Source organism: Ascaphus truei, chromosome 5 (assembly GCF_040206685.1).
Source record: "Ascaphus truei isolate aAscTru1 chromosome 5, aAscTru1.hap1, whole genome shotgun sequence".
Classification (NCBI taxonomy): Eukaryota; Metazoa; Chordata; class Amphibia; order Anura; family Ascaphidae; genus Ascaphus; species Ascaphus truei.
Genome location: NC_134487.1, coordinates 169,179,375 through 169,201,656, shown reverse-complemented (window position 1 = coordinate 169,201,656; position 22,282 = coordinate 169,179,375). Strand labels below are relative to the sequence as shown.

General features: G+C 48.1%; 1 long non-coding RNA gene across 2 annotated transcripts in view; it reads left to right on the top strand.

Moving 5' to 3' along the window:
* Positions 1-9,508: 9,508 nt before the first annotated feature.
* LOC142495564 (uncharacterized) overlaps positions 9,509-22,282 on the top strand; it is a 29,242-nt gene continuing 16,468 nt past the window's right edge. For both annotated transcript variants that reach the window (XR_012801767.1, XR_012801766.1), the window contains exon 1: positions 9,509-9,562. This is a non-coding gene — a long non-coding RNA (uncharacterized LOC142495564). The remainder of the gene's footprint in view (positions 9,563-22,282) is intronic.

Below are 22,282 nucleotides of genomic sequence, written 5' to 3'. Positions count from 1 at the left end.
ATTATTTAGTTATTACCTGGAGGCATGTTAAAATAGCAGGAGTATATTTGTAGGTATTTTGAGTGTGAATTGTGCTGTATTGTGTATTTTACATGTAGCCGGGACCCCGTTCCCAAAGTGGATGAAGGGGAGGTGCACCTAGGGAACGCTCCCATAACGGAGGTTCCGGACAGAGGGAGCCGCCATGTTAGGTTGGCGCCCGCGCAGATTGATCCGGCCGGAGGTTGCGCATGCGCAAGGGTGGGACAAAAGCCCGCGAAGGAGGAGAGCTAGGGGAGGAGGGGAGTTAGGGGACTAGGGTCCCAGCAGCCCCCACGTTCCCCCGTGACGTGAGAGAACAATCAGGTACGGGAGGAGGGAGGAAAAGGAAGTGGAGGGGCGCACGAGTGTTCAGAGCTTGCTGACGGAGGAAGGAGAAGGAGCTCCGGTGTAGGGAGGCTGCCGCCCCTACCTAGGCCGCATACCCCAAGCCCAGTTAGACCCTTAGCCCCAGTAGTGTGCAGCTGAGCTAGGGACTGGCCATAGTCAGAGTTCGGATCCCCTTACTGTGCTACGAGTTATACCAGGACAGTTCTGTATCCGCGGGAGGCCTGGGACCAGGCCCCGCCACTGTCGCAGCGTTTCTGGGTGGGATCGCCCCAGACATCTACGGGTGACGTCATCTACGCCCTCGCCGATCTTTGTGAAGATAGTTGCAGAACCGGGTACAGGAGTACAGGCACCAACGGTACCATTCTCACTCCGGGACATGGTGGCTGCGCAGTCACACACTTACACACCCACTGACTCACTTGAAAGGGGGGTGGGGAACGTACTCCAAGGGGGGAGCTGGACACAGGGTGGGATCACCCGGTGGAGAGAGAGGGAGAGTGAGTGTTCCAAGGACGCTGGTAGTAGTGTCTTCTCTAGAGAGGGGTACCTGTGATTATGTTAATGGTTGCATAAGTAAAACAATATTGGTTTTGGTATTGCTGTGCGTCTGTTTATGTACAGAAGTTCCTGCGAAGACCCACTTCCCCTAGGGTGGAAGCTATCGCAGGTGGAGGCGCTGCACCAAGGTATAGGCATTGCGAGCACCCCAGGCTCTCCGTGGCAGAGGCTTAGGCCCTGTGAGCCTACAGGTTATATAGCACATGGTAGCGGTCTGTGTTCGATAGGAAACAGGGCTACATTTTGAGGCGCTGCTGAGAGCTTAGACCTGGGTATGCCCCCCTGGAAAAAAAAATATATATCGCCATGGCACTTCCTTCGCGTCAAGAAATACGCGACTGGGCACGATAAATGCGCATGCCCACCCGCCGCACAGTGGCGGTGACCCGAGTACCCATGGCTTTACCCTTAGAGACATTGCAAACGGCCTTACGACAACTACCTGGTTTTGCCAAAGCCCGCCAGGTAGACGTACTCATAGATCAAGATGCTAAGTGGAATACCTTGCTAGTAGATTGTCGGCGAGATTTAGTAGTCCTCGAGCCTACCGCCCCGCAATATCTGCCGCTTCGAACTCTCCGGCCGGCGGCAGCCCCTTAGTCTATCCCCTTCGGGACCCCCCTGTGGGGGAACTTGGTGACGACGACCCGACGCTTCCCTTTGCTCACTACCTCGCGAGGCGTGTAGTTGTCCATCAGAATGTAGCTATCCCGGGTCTAGCGCCTCTGAAGAAGCGGGGGAGCGTAGTGATATGCTGCAGAAACTAAATGATAAGATAGACCAGTTATCCACCCCCTCAAGTTTACCGCCGTTAGTGGAAGCGCTTACCCTGGCCACACATTCCCAAAGCTACCGGAAATTAAAGGCCTTCTCGGGGACTCTACCTGTGCCCACAGGAGAGGACGGGATAGACCCTTGGAAGGAGCATACTAGGGGAGTAATGGAAGAATGGTCTTGTACCGATGTAGTGAAACGCCAGCGGCCCATGGAGTGCTTGAGACCCCCGGCGTCCACCTTGATCAGTATCCACCGAGAGCAGTACCCCGATCTGAAAGCTCGTATGATGATTGAGTTTCTAGTCGAGGCCTATAGTGCGACCGAGGATGATGGGGCCTTGTCGGCTAAGTACTACGCCATAAATCAAAAGGAGGGAGAAGATTTGTCTGCCTATATCCACCACGTGCAAAACTCCCTGGGTCCCCTCCTGCATCATAAATACTTGGCTGCATCCCAGATGGATGAATACCTCCGCAAACAATATCTACGGGGGTCCAGTCCTACTCATCCTATTGCAAACATGATTCGCGATAATCTTACTCGAGGGGTCCTCCCCCCTCATTTATCAAACTGTTACAGCAAGTCAAAGAGCACGAAACACATCTCATGCTTCACTCCCCACAGAAGTCTAAAGCAGCCAGCAACCCTAAACCCAAAGGGGGTGCTGAAAAGAAGGAAGAACCGCCGGATAAACCAGACCCGGAGAGACCAAAATAGCCTGGCCGAACCTCGCCTCAGTAACACCGTCGTACCTCCTCCCGAGATATGTCCTGCTATAAATGCGGGAAAAAGGGGCACATCTCCTACGATTGTCGGATGGGGGACTCTCGCCATCGGAGCCCGTTACCCAAGAAGTTCATGCCTCAGGCCATGATATGTGGTACATACGCGACCAGCCCCAAAGCCCCTGTTTCCACCCAAAGCGGCGGCGAACACGAAGAGGAGAGTAACCGCGTGGGGCCAGTAGCGCTGATCCGAGTACTAGTAGACGGTATCTACTCTTCTGCCCTGCTGGATACAGGATCCCAAGTAACCATCATATATTGAGGATTCTACGATCGACACCTACAGAAGCGTCCTCTGAAATTGGCCGGGCATATCAAAGTAAGAGGGCTGAGCAATGACGACTACCCTAATGATGGCATAGTGACCGTGGACTTGGAGATACAACAGCTCAACACTGGGAAGTCGCATCCCATGAAGGTGGACGCCTTGGTGTGTCCGGAACCCAAAGAGACACCTAAGTATCACATCATCCTGGGTACGAATGCTGACATTGTACAAGCCATCATCCAGGCCTATCTACACGAAACTAACGAACTGCCCATGTCCAGTCTACAGCTACAACTAGTCCAGGTGGACCTAGACTTCCCTCCGGCCCCCGCGGAGGACCACGGACTGTTGTTCTGCGGCCGGGCAAGGCTGACCCGGCTCTGACAGGGAGAAACGCAGAGGGTACCCGCCTGGTGTGCATATGCAGAACGAGTAGATGAGGAGCAGCTCTTTTCTCTCGAAAGTACGCCTAAAGGAGATGTCCGCAGAGGGTATCGGTTAATACCGGAATGTCGGGATTGGCCGACCGCCATTCCCCGTCAAATTTATGTGATGGTCCAAAATCTTTCGCCTTTCCCCATGGCCATCGACGCGGGACAAAGGATAGGAAGGATTTACCCCATCAGCTTGGTGAATGAGGCCGTACAGGTAAAAGCCGCCAGAGTGGACGATCACGAAGCGCTGCTAGACTTCGACTTCGGCTCGTCCGGATTGTCGGATACCTGGAAGGAGCGACTGCGAGTACAGCTGGAGGAGAGAAGACCAGTATACTCTACTGGAGAGATGGATGTGGGGTGTAGCCGACACGCCCAACACACTATTCGGATGACTGATACCAAGCCCTTCAGGGAACGTTCCCGCCGGCTCGCCACCAAGGACGTGGAAGATGTACGCGCGGTCCTTCATGAAATGGAAGAAGCCGGAATCATTACAGAGTCACGAAGTCCTTACGCCTCGCCCATAGTGGTAGTGCTCAAGAAGAATGGGACGGTGAGGCTATGTGTAGACTACCGGACCCTTAACAACCGAACCGTACCGGACCAGTACAATCTTCCCTGTATAGAAGAAATCCTGGACGCTACATGGAAGCAAATGGTTTAGTGTGTTGGACCTACGGTCCGGGAACTATCAGGTACCTATGAGTCATGAGGATCAAGAGAAAACGGCGTTCATTTGTCCCTTGGTGTTCTACCAATTCACCCGTATGCCCCAAGGCATATGTGGGGCCCCCGCCACCTTCCAGCGGCTAATGGAGAAGACTTTAGGGGACCTGAACCCCCGAGAATGTCTTGTGTACTTGGATGATATCATCGTCTTCGGGAAGACCTTGGAGGAACATGAGGCTCGACTCCTGAAAGTACTTGCCCCATTAGCGCGAGAAGGACTTAAGCTCTCTTTAGATAAATGCCGTTTCTGCCGAGCCTCGGTGACTTACGTGGGACACATAGTGTCCGCTGAAGGAATCGCTACGGATACAGCCAAAATAGAAGCCGTCGTTAACTGGCCCCGACCTGACAATGTAGGGGAGTTACGATCGTTCCTGGGGTTCTGCGGATATTATCACAGGTTTGTGGAGGGGTACTCCCGACGGGCCAAAGCCCTCAATGGCCTCCTCAAGATATATCCGGAAGACACCGGCCGGAAGGCTACGCCTGCCCGACAACCCTTCGGGGACAAATGGATAACAGAGTGCGAACAAGCTTTCCAGGACCTAAAACAGAGTTTAACCGCGGCTCCCGTGTTGGCCTATGCAAATCCCGAACAACCATATATCTTACATGTGGATGCCAGTCTGCATGAGCTAGGGGCAGTGTTACATCAAAAATATCCAGAGGGACTACGAACAGTAGCTTATATCCGCAGCCTGACACCCAGTGAAAAGAACTATCCCGTGCACAAACTGGAGTTCTTGGCCCTCAAGTGGGCCATTGTCGACAAGCTTCGTGATTATTTGTATGGTGTGTCATTCGAGGTGCGGACCGACAACAATCCACTTACCTATATGATGACCTCAGCTAAACTCGACGCGGCTGGTCATCGCTGGTTGGCTGCCCTCTACAATTACAATTTCACTGTGAAATATAAGCCTGGGCTCTTAAACATTGGCGCTGATGCCCTGTCTAGGCGACCAGGGCTGGCCACTACACCCGATGAGGACCAATGGGAAGAAATCCCGGGACCCGGACTATGAGCGCTATGTGGTACCGCTGCCATAGTCAATAATCAAGTGGCATTCTCAGAATTACGGGTGGCCGACACCCTAGGGTGCACATCCAACGCTATACCGGAGGCTTATTGAGATCCCAGTGGCATGCACGTAACCCCAGAAAAGATAATAGCCTGGAAAGATATGGTACGCTACCAAGAGCAAGACCCGGTCGCAGGGGCCATACGCTATGCTATCTGGAAAAATCGTCCGGCCCTCCTCAGACAAGCTCCGGGGGATGTAGGAGGTATACTAATGCAGGAAGCCGACAAGTTCGAACTAAGAGACAATCTGCTGTACTGAGTGGTAGAGTATCATAACCACCCAAACAGGAGACAACTAGTACTACCCAAACGACTACAGTACTTGGTACTGAGGGCTCTACACGATGAACATGGTGATTTGGGAGTTGACAAGACCTTCGGTCTAGTGAGATATCGATTTTTCTGGCCCAAAATGAGAGAAGCAGTAGAGCATCACTGTCGACGGTGTGTGCGGTGTATTCAGCGAAAGACATTACCCACCAGGGCCGCCCCAATGGGCCACTTAAAAAGCACAGGGACTATGGACTTAGTGTGTATGGACTTCCTATGCATTGAACCTGACAGCCGCGGCATAGGCAATGTGCTGGTCATCACGGATCATTATACTCGCTACGCCCAGGCCTTTCCGACCATCACCATCCGACCCATCACGGTGGCCAAGGTGCTCTGGGAAAAGTACTTTATGCATTACGGGCTCCCTCAACGACTTCATTCCGATCAGGGAAGAGACTTTGAAAGCAACTTAATAAAAGAACTGCTGAAGATCTTGCACATCACTAAGTCTCGAACTACGCCCTACCACCCCGATGGGGACGCATTGCCGGAACGGTTCAACCGCACGTTATTGGACATGCTAGGCACTTTAATGGGGGTGGAAAAGACTGAATGGAGTCGACACGTGGAAACGCTAGTGCATGCCTACAATTGCACGCGACATGACTCTACGGGTTTCTCTCCATACTTTCTCATGTTTGGACGAGAAGCGCGACTGCCGGTGGATATACGACTGAGAGTCTCCACCGATGGGGTATAGAACACTACTCATTTCCGATATGTACAGCGATTGCAAGAGAATCTGCAAGGGGCCTACATACAAGCTGAGAAATCTACTGAAAAACTGAACGCCGGGAATAAACGGCGGTACGATCACAAAATTAAATACAGAGACATTAAACCCGGTGACGCCGTACTCCTCCGTAACCTAGGAGTGCCGGGAAAACATAAGTTGGCTGACCGATGGAGAGAGGGAGTGTACGAGGTAACATCACAGATGCCTGGCCTTCCAGTCTACCGCATCAAGGACTCGGAGGGTCGGGTGAAGACATGGCACCGGAATCATTTGCTCCCTATTCCCCGAGTGGAAGAGGGGAATTTGGAGTGGCCGGCATCCCCGTTGAATGGGGAAGGAAATTCAGAAGACGACATACCAGGGAACTCAACCGTTCAAGAAGATCCCCAAGAGGGAACCTCTCAAAGGGGCCCTCAACAGAGCGTACCTCCCAATGGAGCTACGGGTAAAGGGCACGGGGAGTATTCACCCCAGGGGGTGGCTCTGGAAAATTCATCACTGGACCCACTAAGACCGTGTTTTGCACCAAGTCGGGATAATTTAGAGACTGTAACCCCCTCAAGGGAAGAGCTCGAGATTCAAGACCAAAATAGTCACTCCCCCAAGGGAGTGACCGAACAGTCGTTAAGGCGAAGCCAAAGGAACGGGCAACCTCCCATGAGGATGGCCTATGATCAGTTTGGGGCACCCCACTATGAGGCTCAGCAGTGGGCCCGCAGCCGCGTACAATCAGTAATTGTGATGTTCAGCGAAATGTACAATCTGATTTAAGAGAGTGATGTGTTATGTGTTATGCAATTTTTCATTATATAATGTTGTACCAGTTCAAAGGTATTGTCCAAGAGGGGTCATTGGAATCCACAGGGGGGGGGAGGATGTAGCCGGGACCCCGTTCCCCAAGTGGATGAAGGGGAGGTGCACCTAGGGAACGCTCCGATAATGGAGGTTCCGGACAGAGGGAACCGCCATGTTAGGTTGGCGCCGCGCAGATTGATCCGGCCAGAGGTTGCGCATGCGCAAGGGCGGGACAAAAGCCCACGAAGGAGGAGAGCTAGGGGAGGAGGGGAGTTAGAGGACTAGGGTCCCAGCAGCCCCCGCGTTCCCCTGTGATGTGAGAGAACCAATCAGGTACGGGAGGAGGGAGGAAAAGGAAGTGGAGGGGCGCATGAGTGTTCAGAGCTTGCTGACGGAGGAAGGAGAAGGAGCTCCGGTGTAGGGAGGCTGCCGCCCCTACCTAGGCCGCATGCCCCAGGCCTAGTTAGTCCCTGAGCCCCAGTAGTGTGCAGCTGAGCTAGGGACTGGCCATAGTCAGAGTTCGGATCCCCTTACTGTGCTACGAGTTATACCAGGACAGTTCTATATCCGTGGGAGGCCTGGGACCAGGCCCCGCCACTGTCGCAGTGTGTCTGGGTGGGATCGCCCCAGACATCTATGGGTGACGTCATCTATGCCCTCACCGATCCTTTGTGAAGATAGTTGCAGAACAGGGTACAGGAGTACCCGGCAGGTAAACCGTCAAGTGCACCAACGGTACCATTCTCACTCCGGGACACGGTGGCTGCGCAGTCACACACTTACACACCCACTGACTCACTTGAAAGGGGGGTGGGGAACGTACTCCAAGGGGGAGCTGGACACGGGGTGGGATCACCCGGTGGAGGGAGATGTAGAGTGAGCTTTCCAAGGACGCTGGTAGTAGTGTCTCCTCTAGAGAGGGGCACCTGTGATTACGTTAATGGTTGCATAAGTAAAACAATATTGGTTACGGTATTGCTGTGCGTGTGTTTATGTACAGAAGTTCCTGCGAAGACCCACTTCCCCTAGTGAGGAAGCTATCGCAGGTGGAGGTGCTGCACCAAGGTATAGGCATTGTGAGCACCCCAGGCTCTCCATGGCAGAGGCTTAGGCCCTGTGAGCCTACAGGTTATATAGCACATGGTAGCTGTCTGTGTTCGATAGGAAACAGGGCTACATACATTTTTAACATTGATGTACAAGAAGGGTTGTGAGAAGCAATATCTCGCCAGTTTTAAAAAGGGCCGTATGGGGTATAAATAGAGGTATATGGGGTATAAATAGAGACTGTTTAGTTTAGTTCCTTATTCCTTTGAGAAAGTGAAAGCAATATAGCACATGGTAGCGGTCTGTGTTCGATAGGAAACAGGGCTACATACATTTTTAACATTGATGTACAAGAAGGGTTGTGAGAAGCAATATCTCGCCAGTTTTAAAAAGGGCCGTATGGGGTATAAATAGAGGTATATGGGGTATAAATAGAGACTGTTTAGTTTAGCTCCTTATTCCTTTGAGAAAGTGACGTGGCGACGTCACGAAACGCGTTAGGAGAGGAGGAGCTTTGTTGGTGCCGTCGGCAGGGGAGTCTCTAGAGTTGCAGGAGACGCGCTTACAGTGACGTCACAGGGAAGGCACTGGAACGCAACATGGAGGGTAGAGACACGACACACCTTGGAGCACTCCGTGGATAGGTGATGAGAGCGCCGGCTGCAATCCCTGGCATTTATGGAAGTCCCCACAAGATGCGGACGGCATTATAGTGTTGTTTTTACACTAATTTATTATGTGAGTATTCACTTAGCTGTGTTAGCCGTTTTTTAATAAATTGTCTGGTGCATTCTACACTATCTTGTGCTTTTCAATCTCTTTATGGGGCCATTTGTGAGCATTGTTGGGGTCATCTGACAACACTTGGACATAAGAGGGAGAGCAGCTCACGTGGGATTCGTGGTAGCAGCCAAGAAGTGGTTAAAGCACAGATTCTCTCCACTGCACTGCCCTGAGGGAAATTCTGTAAGTAGGCATTAGTACTGCCTGCCTAAGTGTGTTCGAGTCCAGAGATACTGCGCAATGGTGTGCCTGTTTTATTTCTCCTAGGAGGATTCGTCAGCATCTACAAGTCCCACCATTTGGATATCTCAGGGGAGGTCATCCTAAAGGACTTTATCATCTCATGGGCTGTGTATTTATTGAGTGCCAGGTATCCCTATTTGCCCTTTATATCTGTTTTATTTAAGTTGTTGAAATACTTACTGTATGGGACATCGTGGCAGCTTCGAACCAATTGTTATTTGTTAGTTAATAGTATTATTATTGTAACACAGGTTTAATATTATATTTCACTGTTGTAGCTCACACGCACACATTATTAGTTATTGGTTAAGCGCTGTATAGTTTAGGGTGTTTTTCTGGTTAGTTTTTTCATTTTTTATACACCTATATAAATGAATATATTCACAGTTTTTGTACATTTGGCACATAATCTTTTAGAGCGCTCCCCAAGTTTTTCTATACTATGCTTTTGATAGAATTTAGAGGTAAATACTTTGTATTGGGTTTTTGAGCAGCTACATTGATATATTTTACCACTATCATAATCAAGTCACAAGCGCTGGGTTCTTTTTTCTATTCCAAAGGTATATCTGAACTCCTCCATGTTGTTTTAAGAAAAGATGGAGCTGTTATACGGTATGTGTGGTATTCTTTTAATTCCCAAGAATATGATGTGTATGATTGAGCTAAACCTTTGCAGTTATAAACTCTGGTGGCTGGGGCTGGTCAGTCCTCTCATGATGTGATTCTGCATAACTTCCAAAATGTTCTTTTCTACTGATTTATGTGATTATGAGACCTATGCAGAGAGCTGCGAGAAGCCCAATCTCGCCAGTTTTTAGCCAAATATGGCGATAGCAATTTAGTAAATGGCGAGATGAGTAAAAAGCGGCAGTTTTTTTTTTGTTTTAAAAACTCGCCGCGCGGGTGGTGAGAAGCAATATCTCGCCAGTTTTAAAAAGGGCCGTATGCAGGAAGCCCCGATCACCATCTCGCCGCTGATCGCGCCATTAAAATGGAGAGATCTTCTCCAAATAGCTCCGCCAACAAAAGTTGGCAAGAAGCTGGAGCTGAGCGGCGAGAGGGACCAGAAAAAAAAAATCATCCCCTTTCCTGGCTCGGATTGATGCTGGGGGGCTCCAGAGCTGATACCCAGGAAAACCAGCACCGGAGCCCCCCGGCATGCATCCGAGGCAGGAAAAATGCATGTGCAGCCCACTTCATTACCTTAGCGGGTAACCGCTAAGGCAATGAAGGGGTTAACCCACCGTGCCAGCTTTATTGTGGGTAGCGGGGTGGGTGAAGGGGGTATGTGGCCCTTGGTGTGAGTTTACGGCTTGCATGGGGGTTGCGGGTGCACTTAACCCCTTCAGGATCGTAGCACTTAATACCGCTACGGTCATGATGGGGTTAAGCCCTCCCGCTACCCCCCCGCAAGCCCTAAACAACCACCGTTGGGGCCAATACTCCCGTTCACCCACCCCCACTACCCACAATGAAAAATAATCACACATAGCAGCCCCACACTAAATAAATAAATGTAAAAGAATAAATAAATGAATATAAATATAAAAAAAAATATATATATATATATATATATATATATATATATTTTTATATTTATATTCATTTATTTATTATTATATATATATATATATATAACTACAACACCTATAACCCCTACCATACACATATATGCACATCAATGATACTATAGACTGGCGGGGGCCCTCAGGTGTTACCCGCAGGCCTACAGTACCAATTATGTGCCCCCCCAAATTAATGAATGAACACATAAATACTTTTAAAGAAATAACTCCCCCCCTAACACATTGAAGTATAGTTATGGCCACAATTACTATTATCCACAAAGTTATAATAGTGAATGTTCCCATTTTAAATACATTAACAGCAATAAATACATTAAATACATATAGTACTCACCCATGTCCGGCAGCAACGATGAAGGCCATCCTCATCTTCATCCTGCCCATGCCCCCTCCGCTGCAGCAAAACATACACAACAATGAAAACATCCAAAGTAATGTCCCCTAACCCCTTAATCACCAAAGCGGTTCTTTACCGCTACAGTCATTAAGGGGTTAACCCACCCTCACCCACCACTCGGGACGCCTACATACCCTCCCACACTAACCCCCGATCCCCATGAGGCCTAACCACCCTCACCCACTACCCACAAGGGAGGCCTACCCACATACCGTTTGGGAACACCCCCCCACCCCCAGTACCCACAATAAAAACAATACAGTGACCCACAATAAACATCATTATATTTAATAAATACATTACCCACCCCCTGTGCCCCCCCATAAATAAAACATTTATCCTTTTACATACAGGGTTCATAACGCAGCCCCACGCGAGTCCCCGTGGGCTGGCGGGGCACCTGACAGACCTACAGGGTACCAGCAGCCCTTTTCAAACAGGTTCTGGAGGCCTGCTGGTGGGTCCCACCAGCACCATGGCCCCCAGGTGGTCTCCTTGGGTCACCGTGGTCCACAATTTGGTTCCCACGGTAGGGCCAAGGATGTCTGGGAGCCCCGGGTCAGACCCACAGGTGTCTGCGGGGCCTTGGGTGGTTCCCACAAGGGTCTGGGGAACTCACGAGTGCTCACTACGGGTCCGCGGTACCCCCACAGAAGTGGGACCACACATCTTCATCCCCGCACCTACGGGTCGGCGGTGCCCCCACAGAAGTGGGACCACACAGCTTCATCCCCGCAGACTACGGGTCCACGGTGCCCCCACAGATGTGAGGCCACCGCTTCATCCCCGCATGTGTCACCCATGGAACCACCAGCCTGATACCCGTGAGATACCCGAGGAGACCCACAGGTGGTCTCCATAAGTCTCACGCAGAACCACGGAACAAACACTGAATGTAAAAAAAATAAACCTGGCCTATACATTCAATACATTCTTTCCTCCCCCCCCCCCCCAACACCTACAGTACAATAATGTGCAAAATAACTATTATCCAGATAGGGATAATAGATTATTTGCCCATTATTAAAAACATTAACTAGCATATTCAAATAAATTAAGTACTACTGACCTTATCAACAAGAAGTCTCATTCGCCAGCAACATCTTTGTCTTGCCCACAAAAAACATAGCCAATACAAATGCCAATACATTGCATTTACATTGAGATATCAATTAACCCCTTAAATACCATTTCGGATAATAACTGACAAGGTAATTAAGGGGTTAAGCCACAGTGGGCCGATACCCACCCTTCACCCATGATTGTGTACATTGCCTTCATCATGAAATATATATATATATATATATATATATATATATATATATATATATATATATATATATATATATACACACACACACACATGATGAACCAATATACAAATAAATGTAGAAGCGTTATCAAAAACATTCAGTACTCAAAATAACAGTTCTCCATTAATACACACTACAATACAAGTAATTTCCTGTCATAATCCTAACTGATATTACAATCAAAAAGATAAAATGGCAATCAAAAACCTCTAATCACAATCAACACATTGCATTAACATTGAATATATGATGCATACATTCTATGCACCATATACATTCTGCTAATGAATGTTAACAATAACATTTCAATCCAAATACAGATAACTCCAAACAAATATACTATTGTAACCAATCCGGTAAACGTAAATCAATTACCATTCAATAATGACATCCCTAAACAATTAACATTGCATCCCTAAACAATTTACATTCAATCCCTAACAATTAAACAATTAACTAATTCAAAACTGCAACTCAGCAATGTAGGCTCTGAAAATATATAAGTACCAAGAAGCATAAACAATTAACAACGAAGGCTACCCCTGACCTCTAAAAAAACATACAATAGCAACAATTACATCTATGTAATTTTGAAAGACTTTAAACACACATTGAAGCATACATGCATAGTCAAAATAATTAAAAACACAGCAAAACAAGGTTTTAAACTATCATTTCTTACCCTGTATGTATATATATCTCTAGACATACATACATACATGCAGTGGCAATAAATGATATACCACTGATAATTAAATAAATTTATAAAGAACAGAATTTAAAAAAATTAACTAGTTGAATTAAATACATTTCTTTACTTCACTTACCATTACTTGCCCCCACCGACTCCCGTTGAACACCTTACTCACGTACAAAATCACCAGGCACAGGAACCCATAAAATAACAAACCATAAAAAAATAAACATTAAACTAAAAATCCAAATCAATCCACGGGTCTTCTACTTGTAATCCATCTTCATCTGTATTCTTCTTTCTTTTACCTTCTTCCGGGGTCTTCTTCCCGTCTTCGACCACGCCCTGGTCTTCTTTCTTCTCCGGAGGTCCTTCCTCCTCGGCGTCTGGCTTCAAAATGAGACAACATAGGCTTTTAAATGCCTATGACGTCACATTTTCGTCATATGGTTCCCACGGCCCTGATTGGGCCGTAAAAACCATGTGTTTTGGCCGATAAAAAAAAAACTGATGACGTCACTTAAAGGCAATGAAAGCACAGCCAATAAGAGTGCCTTTGCTTCAATTGCCTTTAAGATGACGTCATGAAAAGAAACATGGCCATCCACACATGGTACGGTAGCCAATCAGAGCGTGGGAACTCCATCCCTACTCTGATTGGCTCTAGTACCATGTGTCAGGCTTTCAATGACGTCACATCCTTTCTCCCCCAAGCCTCTGTCACATGGTATACTAGAGCCAATCAGAGTTGGGATGGAGTTCCCACGCTCTGATTGGCTACCGTACCATGTGTGGACGGCCATGTTTCTTTTCATGACGTCATCTTAAAGGCAATTGAAGCAAAGGCATTCTGATTGGCTGTGCTTTCATTGCCTTTAAGTGACGTCATCAGTTTTATTTTATCGGCCAAAACACATGGTTTTCACGGCCCAATCAGGGCCGTGGGAACCATATGACGAAAATGTGACGTCATAGGCCTTTAAAAGCCTATGTCGTCTCATTTTGGAGCCAGACGCCGAGGAGGAAGGACCTCCGGAGAAGAAAGAAGACCAGGGCGTGGCCGAAGACGGGAAGAAGACCCGAGAAGATGGTAAAAGAAAGAAGAATACAGATGAAGATGGATTACAAGTAGAAGACCCGTGGATTGATTTGGATTTTTAGTTTAATGTTTATTTTTTATGGTTTGTTATTTTATGGGTTCCTGTGCCTGGTGATTTTGTACGTGAGTAAGGTATTCAACGGGAGTCGGTGGGGGCAAGTAATGGTAAGTGAAGTAAAGAAATGTATTTAATTCAACTAGTTAATTTTTTTTAATTCTGTTCTTTACATGTTTATTTAATTACCAGTGGTATATCATTTATTGCCACTGTATGTATGTATGTACAGTAGAGGCAACTCTTATTCGAACAAAAACCAGTGGCAATTCCCCAAAAAAACCAGGAAACACCCAGGTACATTCTGAATATATGCCTTAAACGTTCCTTAAACTAGCCCCAGCATTTCTGCATTGATTAATGGCCTATCAGATTAACAGCGGGGGTCCCTGGCAGTCCCATTCAAACTGAATTGGACTGCCAGGGATCCCTGCTGTGTTAATCCTATGGGTCGTTAGTCAATGCAGAAATGCCTTAAACGTGCCTCAAACTAGCCCAGAACATACCCAGCACATACCCAGCACATACCCAGAATGTAACCCGGCTAATTTACGGCAAATGTTAGAATAAACGTTGCCTCTACTGTATGTCTAGATATATACAGTATATACATACAGGGTAAGAAATGATAGTGTTTTAAAACCTTGTTTTGCTGTGTTTAGACTTATTTTGACTATGCATGTATGCTTCAATGTGTGTTTAAAGTCTTTCAAAATTACATAGATGTAATCGTTGCTATTGTAAGTTGTTTTAGAGGTCTGGGGTAGCCTTCGTTGTTAATTGTTTATGCTTCTTGGTACAGTACTTATATATTTTCAGAGCCTACATTGCTGAGTTGCAGTTTTGAATTAGTTAATTGTTTAATTGTTAGGGATTGAATGTAAATTGTTTAGGGATGCAATATTAATTGTTTAGGGATGTCATTATTGAATGGTAATTGATTTACGTTTACCGGATTGGTTACAATAGTATATTTGTTTGGAGTTATCTGTATTTGGATTGAAATGTTATTGTTAACATTCATTAGCAGAATGTATATGGTGCATAGAATGTATGCATCATATATTCAATGTTAATGCAATGTGTTGATTGTGATTAGAGGTTTTTGATTGCCATTTTATCTTTTTGATTGTAATATCAGTTAGGATTATGACAGGAAATTACTTGTATTGTAGTGTGTATTAATGGAGAACTGTTATTTTAAGTACTGAATGTTTTTGATAACCCTTCTACATTTATTTGTATATTGGTTCATCGTGTGTGTGTGTGTGTGTGTGTATATATATATATATATATACAGTGTTCGACAATTGTATACATTTACTCGCCCGGGGCGGGTGGATTTAACCCCCGGGCGAGTAAATATTGGCACAAGCAGCACACGTGTATTTTTTTTAAATTTCCCGCGCTCGCGCTGCTGTTTTTCCCGCGCTCGCGCTGGAGAAAAAAAAAAAAAGCCAGCTCTCTGAGCAGTGCCTTCGCTCCTCCCCCGCCTCTCAGCAACTTCCCCTCCTCAGCTCTTCCACTCCTCCCCCTTCCGCCAGCCAGCCCCTTCCACGCCTGTCTGCCTCAGGCCCCTGCAGGGCCATCTGTCACCCCCCCTCCCTCCCATCGGGCCATCCGCCCCCCCCCCCTCCCTCCCATCGGGCCATCCGCCCCCCCCTCCCTCCCATCGGGCCATCCGCCCCCCCCTCGCATCGGCCATCCACCACCCCCTCCCATCGGGCCATCCACCACCCCCTCCCATCGGGCAATCCACCCCCCCTCACCCCAATCTCTCCCAGCCTCCGTGCCCCCCCCCTCACCCCACGCGTGCCTCTCCCTGCTCTAAGCAGGGGAAATCCCCTCACCGGAGCCTCTCCCTGCTCTAAGCAGAGGAAATCCCCTCACCGGAGCCTCTCCCTGCTCTAAGCAGGGGAAATCCCCTAACCGGAGCCTCTCCCTGCTCTAAGCAGGGGAAATCCCCTCACCGGAGCCTCTCCCTGCTCTAAGCAGAGGAAATCCCCTCACCGGAGCCTCTCCCTGCTCTAAGCAGGGGAAATCCCCTCACCGGGGCCTCTGCCTGCTCTAAGCAGGGGAAATCCCCTCACCGGAGCCTCACCCTGCTCGGTCTAAGCAGGATACTGCGGTGTCGGCGTCCCCCTCTGGAGGGGGCGTGGCCCCTTGCAGAGGCCCTCCTGCCGTGCGGAGGCCCCCGCTGCCATGTGCGACCCCCTGCCTTGCGGGTGAGTGTTTGTGTGTGTGAGTGACAGACTGTGTGTGTGTGTGAGTTTGTCTGAGTGAGAGTGGGTGTCTGTGAGTGTGTCACCCTCTCTCCCTCTCCCTGTGTCACCCTCTCCCTGTGTCACCCTCTCCCTCTCCCTGTGTCACCCTCACCCTGTGTCACCCTCTCCCTCTCCCTGTGTCACCCTCTCCCTGTGTCTCCCTCTCTCTCCCTCCCTCTCCCTGTGTCACCCTCTCCCTCTCCCTGTGTCACCCTCTCCATGTGTCACCCTCTCCCTGTGTCACCCTCTCCCTGTGTCACCCTCTCCGTGTCACCCTCCCTCTCCGTATCACCCTCCCTCTCCCTGTGTCACCCTCTCCCTGTCACCCTCTCCCTCCCTCCCTGTGTCACCCTCTCCCTGTGTCACCCTCTCCCTGTGTCACCCTCCCTCTCCCTGTGTCACCCTCTCCCTCTCCCTGTGTCACCCTCTCCCTCTCCCTGTGTCACCCTCTCCCTCTCCCTGTGTCACCCTCTCCCTCTCCCTGTGTCACCCTCTCTCTCTCTCCCTGTGTCACCCTCTCCCTGTGTCACCCTCTCCCTGTGTCACCCTCTCCTTGTGTCACCCTCTCCCTGTCTCTGTGTCACCCTCTCCCTGTCACCCTCCCTCTCCCTGTGTCACCCTCCCTCTCCCTGTGTCACCCTCCCTCTCCCTGTGTCACCCTCCCTCTCCCTGTGTCACCCTCCCTCTCCCTGTGTCACCCTCCCTCTCCCTGTGTCACACTCCCTCTCCCTGTGTCACCCTCCCTCTCCCTGTGTCACCCTCCCTCTCCCTGTGTCACCCTCCCTCTCCCTGTGTCACCCTCCCTCTCCCTGTGTCACCCACCCTCTCCCTGTGTCACCCACCCTCTCCCTGTGTCACCCACCCTCTCCCTCTCCCTGTGTCACCCTCTCCGTGTCACCCTCTCCGTGTCACCCTCCCTCTCCCTGTGTCACCCTCCCTCTCCCTGTGTCACCCTCCCTCTCCCTGTGTCAACCTCTCTCTCCCTCCCTGTGTCTCCCTCTCTCCCTCTCCCTGTGTCACCCTCCATCTCCCTGTCACCCTCTCCCTCTCCCTGTGTCACCCTCTCCCTCTCCCTGTGTCACCCTCTCCCTCTCCCTGTGTCACCCTCTCTCTCCCTCTCCCTGTGTCACCCTCTCTCTCCCTCTCCCTGTGTCACCCTCTCTCTCCCTCTCCCTGTGTCACCCTCTCCCTGTCCCTGTGTCACCCTCTCCCTGTCCCTGTGTCACCCTCTCCCTGTGTCACCCTCCCTCTCCCTGTCACCCTCCCTCTCCCTGTGTCACCCTCTCCCTGTGTCACCCTCTCCCTGTCCCTTTGTCACCCTCTCCCTCTCCCTGTGTCACCCTCCCTCTCCCTGTGTCACCCACCCTCTCCTTGTGTCACCCACCCTCTCCCTGTGTCGCCCTCTCCCTCTCTGTCACCCTCTCTCTGTCACCCTCTCCCTCTCTCTGTCACCCTCTCCCTCTCTCTGTCACCCTCTCCCTCTCTCTGTCACCCTCTCCCTCTCTCTGTCTCCCTCTCTCTGTCTCCCTCTCTCTTTGTTTCTCATTCTCTCACTGTGTGTGTCTCTCATTCTCTCTCTTTCTCTGTGTGTCTCTTTCTCTGTGTGTCTCTCTTTCTCTCTGTGTGGGTGTGCCGCTCTCTGTGTGTGTGTGGGTGTCTGTCTGTCTGTCTCTCTCTGTGAAGCGCCGACGTCCAGACACTGGTTAAGGGGTTCAGGAAACTAGTCATTCACATCTGGCTTTTATTTCTAGATCCGACATTGACACACACACACACACACGACTAATTGTAGTATAATGTAATACAATAAATACATTTATGTCAAAAACGAATGTTGTTCTGACTAGGAATTTATTAAATGTATTTTATTTATATATTTTATTTTAAAGCGGGGTTGGGGGCGGGACTAGGGGCGGAGTTGGGGGTGGGACTAGGGGCGGAGTTGGGGGCGGGACTAGGTGGCGAGTAGATTTTTTGGTTGGGCGAGTAGATTTTTGGGTGATTTGTCGAACACTGTATATATATATATATATATATATATATATATATATATATATATATATATATATGCAAATACAACTGTATGCTCATCTGCATGTCTTAGGCAGGTCTGCAACCCCGCCTTTCCCCATTATCACCCAGCATACAACACTTCCACTGCAGCAAGGGATTCTGGGAAATGACATGCAAATGAGCACACAGTGTCACTTTTTGCCTCAAAAAAAAATATATATATATGTCTCTCTCTCTGTATGTATATATATATATATATATATATATATATATATATATATATATATATATATATATATATATATATATATATATATATATATATTGCATGATGAAGGCAATGTACACATTCATGGGTGAAGGGTGGGTATCGGCCCACTGTGGCTTAACCCCTTAATTACCTTGTCAGTTATTATCCAAAATGGTATTTAAGGGGTTAATTGATATCTCAATGTAATTGCAATGTATTGGCATTTGTATTGGCTATGTTTTTTGTGGGCAAGACAAAGATGTTGCTGGCGAATGAGACTTCTTGTTGATAAGGTCAGTAGTACTTAATTTATTTGAATATGCTAGTTAATGTTTTAATAATGGGCAAATAATCTATTATCCCTATCTGGATAATAGTTATTTTGCACATTATTGTACTGTAGGTGTTGGGGGGGGGGGGAAGGAATGTATTGAATGTATAGGCCAGGTTTATTTTTTTTACATTCAGGGTTTGTTCCGTGGTTCTGCGTGAGACCTATGGAGACCACCTGTGGGTCTCCTCGGGTATCTCACGGGTATCAGGCTGGTGGTTCCACGGGTGACACATGCGGGGATGAAGCGGTGGCCTCACATCTGTGGGGGCACCGTGGACCCGTAGTCTGCGGGGATGAAGCTGTGTGGTCCCACTTCTGTGGGGGCACCGCCGACCCGTAGGTGCGGGGATGAAGATGTGTGGTCCCACTTCTGTGGGGGCACCGCGGACCCATAGTGAGCACTCGTGAGTTCCCCAGACCCCCGTGGGAACCACCTGAGGCCCCGCAGACACCTGTGGGTCTGACCCGGGGCTCCCAGACATCCTTGGCCCTACCGTGGGAACCCAATTGTGGACCACGGTGACCCAAGGAGACCACCTGGGGGCCATGGTGCTGGCGGGACCCACCAGCAGGCCTCCAGAACCTGTTTGAAAAGGGCTGCTGGTACCCTGTAGGTCTGTCAGGTGCCCCGCCAGCCCACCGGGGACTCGCGTGGGGCTGCGTTATGAACCCTGTATGTAAAAGGATAAATGTTTTATTTATGGGGGGGCACAGGGGGTGGGTAATGTATTTATTAAATATAATGATGTTTATTGTGGGTCACTGTATTGTTTTTATTGTGGGTACTGGGGGTGGGGGGGGGTGTTCCCAAACGGTATGTGGGTAGGCCTCCCTTGTGGGTAGTGGGTGAGGGTGGTTAGGCCTCACGGGGATGGGGGGTTAGTGTGGAAGGGTATGTAGGCGTCCCGAGTGGTGGGTGAGGGTGGGTTAACCCCTTAATGACTGTAGCGGTTAATAACCGCTATGGTGATTAAGGGGTTAGGGGACATTACTTTGGATGTTTTCATTCTTGTGTCTGTTTTGCAGCAGCGGAGGGGGCATGGGCAGGATGAAGATGAGGATGGCCTTCATCGTGGCAACCGGTAATGGGTAAGTGCTACTGTATATGTATTTAATGTCTTTATTCTTGTTTTTGTATTTTAAAAACACATGGTGTGTATGTTGTTTTTTGCAATGTTTATTGGGGGCAATTGTCCCCATTAAACATGCTATTCTGCCTTAACCCTTCATTGCCTTAGCGGCTATACGCTATGGTAATGAAGCAGCATTTCTGTATTTAAATAATATTGTACAGGATCAGGGGGTCCCCTGAACTTTGATTTGTGGCTCAGAGACCCCCTGCTCACTGTACAATATTATTAAAAATACATTGATGCTGCTTCGTTAACGTAGCACATAGCCGCTAAGGTAAGGAACGACTGTTTATTGATATGTGTGTTTTATTTATACTGTAAATGTGCAGAGGGTCTCCGGAGCTTAAGCGCTTTGGTTTTAGGTCTGGGGACCCCCTGATTCCCGAGATACAGGCCCCTTTAGGGGGTGCCGGTATCCCTCTGCTTGGTTTACATGCCGCGGTCACGTGATCGGGATTTAAAATGCAGAGGGATACCGACACCTCATAAAGGGGCCTGTATCTCGGGAAGCAGGGGGTCCCCCGACCTCAAAACAATGCGGTTCAGCTCCGGAGTCCCCCTGCACATGTACACTATCAATAAAAATGGTTTTTCAATAATTTTTAATGTGCCAATGTTTGCGCAGAGAGAGCAGCGGATCTCTCTCTGCTGCAGACAGAACTCACCAGGGGACGGCTTCTCGGCAGTTTCTCGCCAGGCAGCCGTCTCGCCACCGCTTAATAGCCATTATTTCAAATGGTGGTGGCGCATTCATTCGCCAGGGATTCGGCCCTCCCTGCATACAGCGAGCTTAACACGCCAAAAACCTGGCGAATTGAAACCCTGGCGAATGCAATTTTTCGGCCCTTTCTGCATAGGCCCCTATGTCTGATATGTTTGCACTTTATTTTGGTGTTCGTAATTACCCCTTTTGAAGTTTTAGATAGATATGTGGATTTGGGATTATATACCATTTAGTTAAATTAGTATATATCAATACGTGGTAATGGTCTCAGAATGTTGTTTACTACAGTCTTACAATTCATGATTATTGCAGTAACGATATCTAACTAATAAGGTTATTAGAGAAATTTAAAGTAAAGCTCTTTGAATACTTATGTAATGAAAAGATTGGCTTTGCATAAAGAAAATAGTGTTTACTAATGTCACTTTAACAGAACAGAGTGAGAGAACATGTTGCTGATTGAGAAGTACACCATAGTAAGCACTAGGGGTATGATTTCATTTAGGAAAATGTCAGCTGATAGTCTAATGAATATCTGCTGTGTGTAGTAAGATTTTGATGTGATAATGACATTGTGTACACAATGTAGGGGTATTTAAATAGGGTCTGTGTCCACTATTGTAACAGCCACCTGATGAAGGGGTCAACCCCGAAACTTTGTGATGTGAGGTTTTCTGTCTGCTAATAAAGCAACAAATATTTTTCAAACACTTGTGTTGGCAAGTTGAATTTGAGTGCTGACGGAATTAATTGATTTTTCAATGTAAATATAAATTCAAACAGAGGATAAAGTATCAGTTATCTAAATTTAGCATAGAATGAACTTGATGGACATATCTTTTTTTTCAACCTCATCTACTATGTGACTATGCAACTTAGTAATGGTTGGGCATCTATCTCTTATTGAATGTATCTCTACATGCCCCTGAAGATGAGGAAGGCAGTCTTCATCCAGGCTTTTGTCAGTAATACATTTATTCATTTAAGTTCTACATTGATTGTCAATGTGGCTATCTAGGGCCTAGCTAGCCACAGTGACAATCAATGGGTTTAATGACTTAGTTTTTGTTATGTTATTATTTATTGTAATGTCTATTTTTTTTTAATGTTTTTTGTTATGCTTTTCAGCCATTTTGTTGGGGGCAGAGGGTGGATGACTGGTATAGTTGCCCTGGGGTAGGTGGTTAGCTGTCCCAGGGGAATGGTGGGAGGGGTTACCCCCTTCATTACCTTAGAAGTTAGTAAAGCATTGCTTTGCTATGCTTTACTTCCCACTAAAGTAGTAAAGTGGGGTACGTAATCTATTTTAATATTGATTAGTTATCATTTTTTTATACAGCTTACCATTGATTGCCAATGGGGCTATCTTGGCCCCTATTTAGAGGGCCTAGGTATCCCCAGTGACAATAAATGGGTTTATTGTTAAAAAACATGTGTAAAGTATTTTAATGTAGTGGTGTATATTTTCTG